We start from the raw sequence: 11299 nt of genomic DNA, 5'->3' as shown, positions 1-11299 counted from the left end.
CCATAAACATTAGGCCCCAGAGGTGCCCTAACTTCCCTGCAGCAATATTGACCTGGAAGGCCTCGAGGCGGCTATCCAAAAGCTCCAAAATCCCCTCCTTGACTGTACCAAAGATCATAGAAGTTTGATCCAATATATTGCGTGAAATTTCCACTGATATAAACTCTCCCACCCGCTCCCCGAGTTGCTCGGCTCCTGAACCCAAGCCTGATCCATCCTAGGCACCTGAAATGCCCACTGGTCTACCTCGTAGTGTCACCATACTGCATGAGTCATAACATAACTATCATCAAAATACTCATCACTATCAAGGGATCACACACGCACTACATGTTCCCTGGTCTTATCTCAGTCCTCTTTGACTCGAGTACATATCCTCTGCTTTCAGTAGTATGGGCCCCTTCAACCTTCCAGATCTATCAATACTTTCCTCAAGGATTGCCTCGACTCCACCAAGTCCCTTACTACTCTACTGCTCTCCGCACTACCCTCATCCTAGCTTCGCCCTAGGGTAACCTCCAATCCGAACCCAGTCCTCAGCTACTGAAGCTATCTTCATAATGCCAATTAGCCACTACATTAGTACCATCACATGTGACGAGGCTTAGATAATCCTTGGAGTAAAGGACTCGTCCCTACAATGATTAGACTCAGACAAGAGCTGCGTAATAGGGCCAAATCCAACAATTTGAGATTATTTAACCCTGATCACATGTGACTTGGCGTATTCACCTAGTGGTTAACTCCCATCACTCAGAATCCCACAAAGCACAAAGCAAGTAGCATTAAAAAAAAGGCAAATCTAGCTACATAATCCAATCATACTGTCCTATCCCTCTACACAGGAATTTGTACTAGCATGCAACTCATAAGGCTCATACACATAACAGACACATAAGGCATCCTCCTACATCCTTATTCCTAATCTAGCATGCAGTTCTCATAAGCATAAATATCTAAGCAAACATGTACGGGTAATTTGGAAGAACTTACTTGAGCTCGGCTGATTGCATGCACCACACCTTTTTTCTCGTTTCAAAATTATTTTCTTTCTCAAAAATTCTTTTTGCTTTTACTAAAACTCTTTCCTTTTTTTTCAAAATTCCTATTTACAAAAATTGATTTTTTCCCTTTTGAAAATTTATATACCAATTCCTTAGTTTGAGTTCAGACATACCCAAAAGTGTACCCAAATCCCTCAAACCAAGGCTCCGATACCAACTTGAAACATCCCAAAAATATGACCCAAAAGTTTCGTTTTAATCATTATTAAACCCATAATTATCAACCATTTCATTCATAAACCAAAATCATTATATCAAATCAGAGTATCATTTCAAAACATGTTCTTTTATCAGAGTAAAAATCCCAGGCTAAAACTTCTTGGTGTGTGTGCCATGCAGTCATCCCGAGCTCTTCCCTCCACAACCGGAAGTACCTGAAACCAAAACTAAAAACTGTAAGAACGAAGGTTAGTGAGTTCCTCAATCTACCACATACCATACACATAATCATGCAACTAAGACATAGGGATCCCGCCCCCACTTAGTTAACTAGGAGATATGGTCCCCGCCCACACTCTGCTGACTCTGAGATATGGGACTCGCCCACACTCAGCTACTACGAGATACGGGTCCCTCCCGCACTCGACTACTACGAGATACGGTCCCCGCCCACACTCAACTGCTGCGAGATACGGGCCTCGCCCACACTTCACTACTAAACAAACATACAAGTATCACACAGACAACGAGTATAACTAAATCCATCAGTCAGGCATATATATCCGTCAACAATCTAAACTGTGAGATATGGGCCCCGCCCACACTCAGCTACTATGAGATATGGGCCTCGCCCACACTCAACTACTAACATATCATACTATCACATAAAGAAAACATAATCTACTGTACTACTGTACTAAGGCCTCGTCTAAACTGGGCCCCGCCCATGGTCTGCTGCTGATGAGCTATAGAACCCTGTCCATCCTCCTGTTGTTACTGAGATACGGGCCCCCGCCCATACTCATTTCTCTCCTATCATGAGCCTTTCCTGTACTCTGCCAATATTGAGATATGGAACCCCATCCATACTCAGTTGGTGATGAGATACGGGACCTCGCCCACACTCACCTCCCTACTAGGCACAAACAAGTGTCACAAAGACAACAAGTATAATCTAACATGCACATACAAAACTCCCTCAGGCCTCGCCTTACTATACAAACATAATGGGTCGACATTGGTGCCTTAGACCCATTCACACTGTGAAGAGACTCACCTTGCACTGCTGGAGTCCAACTGAAACCCCTCCAGCTGCTATCTAGAAGTTCCCCGAATTGCTAATCCTTTGTGTAACAGCCCGGATTTCCAGGTATTTTATTGTTTTGTTCTTTTTGTGTTTTGAGAGGGGACTCGGCGAGTTGGAGCTCAGACTCGCCGAGTAGGGTCGCGATTCTGGACGCGGGATTCGTCCGGACTCGGCGAGTCCAGGATATGGACTCGGCGAGTCCACGCTGTTTAATGAAACCCTAATTTCTCGGGTTTGGGACCTATTTAAAGGGCCTTATGGCCGTCATTTGCACCCAACAGTCCATAGAGAGAAACCCTAGAGTGCTTTAGCGATTTGAGAGATAAAGGAAGCATTTCTTGACATTTGTGTGTTGTTTAGCAAAGAAGAGGGAGGTTCTAGCCAAGAGGAGGCAAAGGAGACTGCTACTCGGTGGATTGGAAGCTTAGCTCTTCAATCTAAAGGTATGATTTCGGCTCATCTCCTGTTTTGTGAAGTATAATTGATTTTAGGGTTTCTTGTGACCTTGTTGAGTTGATTGGATGGCCAAATAGTCCCTTGCTAGTGATGAGACTTCGGATCTGGATCCATAGAGGTCCAAAGAGCCTCATTCATCAAGCTTTAAAGAGAACAATGGAGGTTATGACCTTGAGTAGTGAGATTTGTTGATAATTCGTCATATATGGTCATATAGAGGTTGTTTATGGACCAAGTCTGGGGCTTTACGTGGTGAATCAGTCTAGGAGGGCCAGATCTATGAATTGTTGGAGTAGATCTGACCTTAGAAGCAAGTTTAAGTGATTGCATGGCATGGACTCGCCGAGTCCGATGCGCAGACTCGGCGAGTAGCTTGAAGATTGCCTTGGACCGGTCAGCGAGTGGTCCAGTCGAGTCAGGGGTTGACTCAGTGAGTCAGGGCGAGTTAGTGAGGGTTGTCAAAAGTGGACTGAGTCGAGCTGGGACTCGCCGAGTCGTTCTTGAGACTCGGCGAGTTGAGTCGGGGTGGCCCCGCGATTTCTGCCAGGTGAAACTCGTCGAGTCAGGGGGGAGTACTCGACGTGTAGAAAGGGAATCCTAGAGATTTGGTGAGAACGTCTAGACTCGCCGAGTTGCCGTGTGCACTCGCCGAGTCCGGTCAAAGTTGACCATTGACCGTTGACCTGTGTTGACTTCTTTAGGGATAGTCAAACTTAGAGATAAAAAGTGTTAATTAGAGTCTTGTGATGTTATAGGAGGATTAGAGCTCGGAGGATCGAGCACGAGGGATTTCCAGGGATCGTGAGATACCGAGACACGCGAGGTGAGTCTTCTCACTATACTTTACCTTGAGTAGGTAATCAGAGTTATGTGATAGAGTATGTGTATGTTATGTGTATGCTATGTGTTGTACTGCATGATGTCTATGTGATTTATGTTGTGCATGCTTATAGAGTTGGAACCGGAAGGTTCCCAGAGTTAGAACCTGAGGGTTCACAGAATTTGGGTGCACGGACCCACAGAGTTATAGCCTCGAGTGGCTAATATGTGTTATATGTGGTATTTTGGGGAACTCACTAAGCTTCGTGCTTACAGTGTTAGTGTTGTTGTTTCAGGTACCAGCGATGACCGTGGGAAGGCGCCGGCTTGATCTGTACACACGCAGGGGACTTTGATATATTTATGTGATCTTGGGATTTGTATGATACATATTGGAATTTGAAACTTAATGTTTTATGAAATTAAATGAGAAATGTTTTTTTTTATATATTGCGAAAAATTATTTTGAAATTCACGGTGTAACAAGTTGGTATCAGAGCCTTGGTTTGAGGGATTCAAGTACACCTTCGGACGTATTTGAACTCAAACTGAGGATTTGAAATGTATTTTCAAAAAGAGTAAAAGATTTTTGAAAAAAAACGCAGAGCAAGAGATGTGTGTACGATCAGTCAGCGCCCGAACGGTGATTTCCCAAAATACCCTTGTATAATATGTGATATTGATATTGTTATGATGTATTCGCATGCTAGAGTAGGCTAGGTATTGCTATTAGGACTAGAGTGGCCTGATTTGTGATGCCTTAGCCTAGGAAGAGGTGAGCTGCTATGAGATGCTTGAGAGTGAGTAAGTAGCAGTGAGGGACTTATGAGAGATCTATTAGAGAGTGGTTTATGCATGATAGAGTACTTGAGACCTGGGATCCAAAGAGAAGGACTTGGAGTGTATCCTGGTGCGGTGCGGACAGTAGTATTGGGCCTGTACTATTGGAAGCACCGGAGCGGTGTGCAGCCCAAGTCAGAACCTTTGGAATGCCAAGAATCAAGGAGGAAAGAGTTGACGAGTGTGAGTATACTCGTGTGGATTCTAATTTATCGTATGTTGTATTTTAGAGATAGATCATGGTGAGGACACATTTGATGCCAGAGAGCAGTGGTACCAGTGATGAGGAGATCCGCCGGATCATTCAGGAGGAGGTGGCTGCGGCCATCAGGGCAGAGATACCGGAGATGTTTGGTTCTATAAAGACCACATTGATTGAGACGTTTGATGAGCGTTATGCCGCTCTTTCTGAGGCTGCTGCTGCAGCGGCTACCGCAGCAATTGCTGCTGCGAGGCCGCAGGGTGGGGATGCGTTGCTGTTCCGTGAGTTCAGCAACACAAAACCACCAGAGTTTGATGGTCCTCAGGATCCGGTGGCAGCTATGAGGTGGATATCTGATATTGAGGGGTGTTTCTTCACTTGCTCGTCTCCTGAGCATTTGAAGGTCCGGTTCGCGTTGAACCAGCTTCGCTTGGGAGCGAAGGACTGGTGGAAGTTTGTGACGGCGCATTATACGCCTGCTGAGCTTTCTGCGGTGACCTGGGAGAGGTTCACCACCATGTTTCGGGATGAGTACGTTCCCCAGGTGGAGAGGGAGCGTTTAGCACAGGAGTTTCTGACCCTCAAGCAGGGTACTGAGTCTGTTACAGCGATCACGAGGATGTTCCACGAGAGGGCGATGTTCTGCCCTGAGCACGTGTCCACTGAGCAGGCACGTATGAGCCGCTACTTGAGCATCTTGAGGCGGGATATTCGGGAGTTCGCTGCGAACTCCTCGTACCGGACATTTGCCGAGCTTCAGGCAAATGCCCGGAAGAGGGAGATTGAGCTTGAGACTCAGGCCAGGGAGGAGGCAGAGTCTCAGGGGAGGGATCGGCGACCGGCACAGTTGCAGCCGGCTGCCAAGCGGGCCAAGCCTGCTGATCCCAGACCAGGGAGCCAGAAGGGCCGCACTTGCGGAAAGTGCGGCAAGGGTCATGACGGAGTTTGCCGAGCGGGGTCTTGCTACAAATGTGGCAAGGAGGGGCACATGGCCAAGGACTGCCCCAAGGGGGTTTGCAGTGTGTTTTCACTGCAACCAGACCGGACACCGGAAGGCCGAGTGTCCGCAGTTGCGTGGAGCATCTCAGGGGTCTGCTCCTGCCGCCACCAGAGTTACGGAGAGTCGGCTTGTGAAGGCCGAGACGCCGAGAGCTCGAGGGAGAGCCTTCCAGCTGACTGCGGAGGAGGTCCGCGGTGCGCCCGATGTTGTGGCTGGTACCTTTCTTGTGAATTCCGTACCTGCTTTAGTGTTATTTGACTCGGGTGCGAGTCGGTCTTTTGTATCTTTGGCCTTTAGCCAGCATATCAGTGTTAGTCGTGAGGCACTGAGTCGGCCTCTGAGAGTTTCCATAGCTGATGATAGAGTGATTTGTGCCGCGGAGGTTTTCCGGAGATGTGTGTTAGAGATCTTCGGGGTTGAGTTTCCGATTGATATGATTCCTATTGCGATGGGTGATGTTTGTGTCATTTTGGGCATGGACTGATTGATCCGATTCGGCGCGGTTATCGACTGTGAGCGTCAACTGGTGACTGTACGAGACCCTAGTGGGGGAGTTCTTTCGGTATACGGCGAGGGTACTCGTTCGGGATCAGCCTTTTGTTCGGCCGCTAGGGCGAGGCAGTGTCTACAGCAGGGCTGTAAGGGTTTTGTGGCGTATGTGTTGGATACGCGGGCGACTTCCGAGAGACCAAGTTCAGTTGAGGAGGTACCGGTGGTGCGTGAGTTTCCAGATGTCTTTCCCGAGGAGCTGTCGGGAGTACCTCCTGTGAGGCAAGTGGAGTTTGGTATTGATTTGGTCCCGGGGGCCGCACCTATAGCTAAGGTGCCATATCGTCTTGCACCTCCAGAGATGCAAGAGTTATCCTCGCAGCTTCAGGAGTTGATGGGGAAGGGATTTATTCGACCAAGCAACTCGTCGTGGGGAGCGCCTATCTTGTTCGTCAAGAAGAAGGATGGTTCACACCGGATGTGTATCGATTACCGGGAGTTGAACAAGCTGACGGTCAAGAACCGTTACCCGTTGCCGAGGATCGACGATTTATTTGATCAGTTGCAGGGAGCATCTTGGTTTTCCAAGATCGACTTGAGGTCGGGATATCATCAGGTGAGGGTGCAGGATGAGGACGTCCAGAAGACAGCATTCAGGACGCGATATGGGCATTATGAGTTTGTGGTGATGCCTTTTGGACTCACCAACGCCCTGGCGGTGTTCATGGATCTCATGAACAGGGTATGCAGGCCGATGTTGGACCGGTCGGTGATTGTATTTATCGATGATATTTTGGTGTATTCGAGATCTAGAGAGCAGCATGAGGAGCATTTGAGGGAGGTCCTTGGGGTACTGAGATCGGAGAAGCTTTATGCAAAGTTCTCCAAGTGTGATTTCTGGTTACGGGAGGTCCAGTTCCTAGGACATCTCGTTAATCAGGAAGGAATTCTGGTCGATCCGGCCAAGGTTGAGGCGGTGATGGGTTGGGAGGTGCCAAAGTCACCCTCTGAGATCAGGAGTTTCCTTGGATTAGTAGGGTATTATCGGAAATTTATCAAGGATTTCTCCAAGATCGCAGTGCCGCTTACCAGATTGACCCGGAAGGGCGTCGCATTCTCATGGGGTCCTGAGCAGCAGACCTCCTTTAAGACACTTCGTCAGAGGTTGTGCGAAGCCCCGGTGTTAGCTCTCCCGGAAGGGATGGAGGATTTTGTAGTATATTGTGATGCATCGATTTTGGGGTTGGGTGCGGTATTGATGCAGAGGGGTCATGTGATAGCTTATGCATCGAGGCAGCTAAAGCCTCATGAGACGAGATATCCCACGCATGATCTAGAGTTGGGGGCAGTAGTGTTCGCCCTCAAGATTTGGTGTCACTACTTGTATGGGGTTTGATGTACGATATACACGGACCATAAGAGCCTGAAGTATTTGATGGATCAGCCCAACCTAAATATGCGTCAAAGGAGGTGGTTGGATGTGGTCAAGGATTATGATTATGAGATCCTGTATCACCCGGGCAAGGCCAATGTGTTGGCTGACGCGTTGAGTTGCAGGGCGGAGAGCACTTCCTTGCGAAATGTATGTTTGAGATTGACCATGATAGCTCCGGTATTCGATGCCATTCGTGGGGCACAGGCCGAGGCTGTGCAGCCGGAGATGCAGAAGAGGGAACGGGTCGTTGGTTTGGTTTCAGAGTTCGTTACGGATGGCCAAGGGCTTATGACTTTTCAGGGTCGGATTTGGGTACCGTTTGTGGGTGGTACGCGCACTTCCTTGATGGAGGAGGCTCATCGGTCGAAATTTTCGATCCATCCGGGGGCTACGAAGATGTATTTGGATTTGAGGAAAGAGTATTGGTGGCCCTGTATGAAGAGGGACGTCGCATGGTTCGTTGAGAGGTGCTTGACCTGCCGTAAGGTTAAGGCCGAACACCAGAGACCGCATGGCAAGTTGCAGCCACTGGAGGTTCCCGAATGGAAATGGGAACAAATCACTATGGATTTCATCACCAAATTGCCGAGAACTGCCAGAGGAGTTGATGCAATTTGGGTGATTGTGGATAGGCTGACGAAGAGCGCTCACTTCCTTGCCATCAGTGAGAGTTCTTCAGCAGAGAAGTTGGCAGAGTTATATGTGAGAGAAGTGGTATCTCGGCATGGGGTGCCGATCTCGATTGTTTCAGACCGTGATGTGCGCTTTACTTCCAGATTCTGGAAGAAATTTCATGAGGATTTGGGTACTAGATTGCATTTTAGTACCGCATATCATCCCCAGACAGACGGTCAGAGTGAGCGGACGATTCAGACGCTTGAGGACATGCTTCGAGCATGTGTGTTGGATTTCGAGGGTAGCTGGGATGCGTATTTACCCTTGGCAGAGTTTTCCTACAACAACAGCCATCATTCGAGCATTGGTATGCCACCCTTTGAGCTGTTGTATGGTAGGAGGTGTCGGACCCCCATTTGCTGGGAAGAGGTTGGGCAGAGAGTGATGGGCAGAGATCGTGCTTCAGACGACAGAGCAGATTCAGCAGGTCAGACAGAGGTTATTGACCGCCCAGAGCCGACAGAAGAGTTATGCAGACAGACGCCGGTCCGAGCTCGAGTTTTAGGTCGGCGACTTCGTTCTCCTGAAGGTCTCTCCTTGGAAAGGAGTGATTCGATTCAGGAAGAGGGGCAAGTTGGGGCCCCGGTATATTGGGCCATTTCGTGTGATTGCGAGGGTAGGCCGGGTAGCTTATCGGTTGGAATTGCCAGCAGAGTTGGGGCAAATCCACGACACTTTTCATGTGTCGCAATTGAGGAAATGTATTGCCGATGAGTCGGCAGTAGTTCCATTAGAGGATATTCAGGTGGATGCGAGCCTGAATTATGCCGAGAGGCCAGTAGCCATTAGAGATCGGAAGATCAAGGTTCTGAGGAGCAAGGAGGTACCTCTGGTGTTGGTTCAGTGGCAACACCGGAAAGGATCAAAGATGACCTGGGAGCCGGAGCGCGAGATGCGGGAGCAGCATCCGGAGCTATTTTTAGAGCGAGACTTCGAGGGCGAAGTCTAGTTCTAGTGGGGGAGAGTTGTAACAGCCCGGATTTCCAGGTATTTTATTGTTTTGTTCTTTTTGTGTTTTGAGAGGGGACTCGGCGAGTTGGAGCTCAGACTCGCCGAGTAGGGTCGCGATTCTGGACGCGGGATTCGTCCGGACTCGGCGAGTCCAGGATATGGACTCGGCGAGTCCACGCTGTTTAATGAAACCCTAATTTCTCGGGTTTGGGACCTATTTAAAGGGCCTTATGGCCGTCATTTACACCCAACAGTCCATAGAGAGAAACCCTAGAGTGCTTTAGCGATTTGAGAGATAAAGGAAGCATTTCTTGACATTTGTGTGTTGTTTAGCAAAGAAGAGGGAGGTTCTAGCCAAGAGGAGGCAAAAGAGACTGCTACTCGGTGGATTGGAAGCTTAGCTCTTCAATCTAAAGGTATGATTTCGGCTCATCTCCTGTTTTGTGAAGTATAATTGATTTTAGGGTTTCTTGTGACCTTGTTGAGTTGATTGGATGGCCAAATAGTCCCTTGCTAGTGATGAGACTTCGGATCTGGATCCATAGAGGTCCAAAGAGCCTCATTCATCAAGCTTTAAAGAGAACAATGGAGGTTATGACCTTGAGTAGTGAGATTTGTTGATAATTCGTCATATATGGTCATATAGAGGTTGTTTATGCACCAAGTCTGGGGCTTTACGTGGTGAATCAGTCTAGGAGGGCCAGATCTATGAATTGTTGGAGTAGATCTGACCTTAGAAGCAAGTTTAAGTGATTGCATGGCATGGAATCGCCGAGTCCGATGAGCAGACTCGGCGAGTAGCTTGAAGATTGCCTTGGACCGGTCAGCGAGTGGTCCAGTCGAGTCAGGGGTTGACTTAGTGAGTCAGGGCGAGTTAGTGAGGGTTGGCAAAAGTGGACTGAGTCGAGCTGGGACTCGCCGAGTCGTTCTTGAGACTCGGCGAGTTGAGTCGGGGTGGCCCCGCGATTTCTGCCAGGTGAAACTCGTCGAGTCAGGGGGGAGTACTCGACGTGTAGAAAAGGAATCCTAGAGATTTGGTGAGAACGTCTAGACTCGCCGAGTTGCCGTGTGCACTCGCCGAGTCCGGTCAAAGTTGACCATTGACCGTTGACCTGTGTTGACTTCTTTAGGGATAGTCAAACTTAGAGATAAAAAGTGTTAATTAGAGTCTTGTGATGTTATAGGAGAATTAGAGCTCGGAGGATCGAGCACGAGGGATTTCCAGGGATCGTGAGATACCGAGACACGCGAGGTGAGTCTTCTCACTATACTTTACCTTGAGTAGGTAATCAGAGTTATGTGATAGAGTATGTGTATGTTATGTGTATGCTATGTGTTGTACTGCATGATGTCTATGTGATTTATGTTGTGCATGCTTATAGAGTTGGAACCGGAAGGTTCCCAGAGTTAGAACCTGAGGGTTCACAGAGTTTGGGTGCACGGACCCACAGAGTTATAGCCTCGAGTGGCTAATATGTGTTATATGTGGTATTTTGGGGAACTCACTAAGCTTCGTGCTTACAGTGTTAGTGTTGTTGTTTCAGGTACCAGCGATGACCGTGGGAAGGCGCCGGCTTGATCTGTACACACGCAGGGGACTTTAATATATTTATGTGATCTTGGGATTTGTATGATACATATTGGAATTTGAAACTTAATGTTTTATGAAATTAAATGAGAAATGTTTTTTTTATATATTGCGAAAAATTATTTTGAAATTCACAGTGTAACACTTTGGCTCCCCGAGCTACCAAAACCAAAATAACACGTAGACTAAAATACCCTCAATGGTCTAACTAGGTCGACCATGGCCAAAGTTAAAGTCAACGTTCAAAGTCAACGCTCCACCTTGACCAAATCGCCGAGTTGCTCCTTCAACTCGCCGAGTCCAGTAAGTCAAAATCCTGAAATCACGATCCAACTCGTCGACTCAACCCCTGACTCGCAGAGTTCCCTGTCTACTCAAGGTTGCGATTTATCAAGTCAACTCGTCGAGTTAGCCCTCATACTTGTCGAGTTCTAGCATGACAAAAACGGGACAATTTGTTACGATTGTCTTCCGAGGTATAAATTTATTTAGATTCTCAAGTTTTATTTTGGGCAATAATAGAATTGTATATTG

This window comes from Lactuca sativa, chromosome 8, assembly GCF_002870075.4.
Source record: "Lactuca sativa cultivar Salinas chromosome 8, Lsat_Salinas_v11, whole genome shotgun sequence".
Lineage (NCBI taxonomy): Eukaryota > Viridiplantae > Streptophyta > Magnoliopsida > Asterales > Asteraceae > Lactuca > Lactuca sativa.
This window is presented reverse-complemented; position numbering follows the sequence as displayed.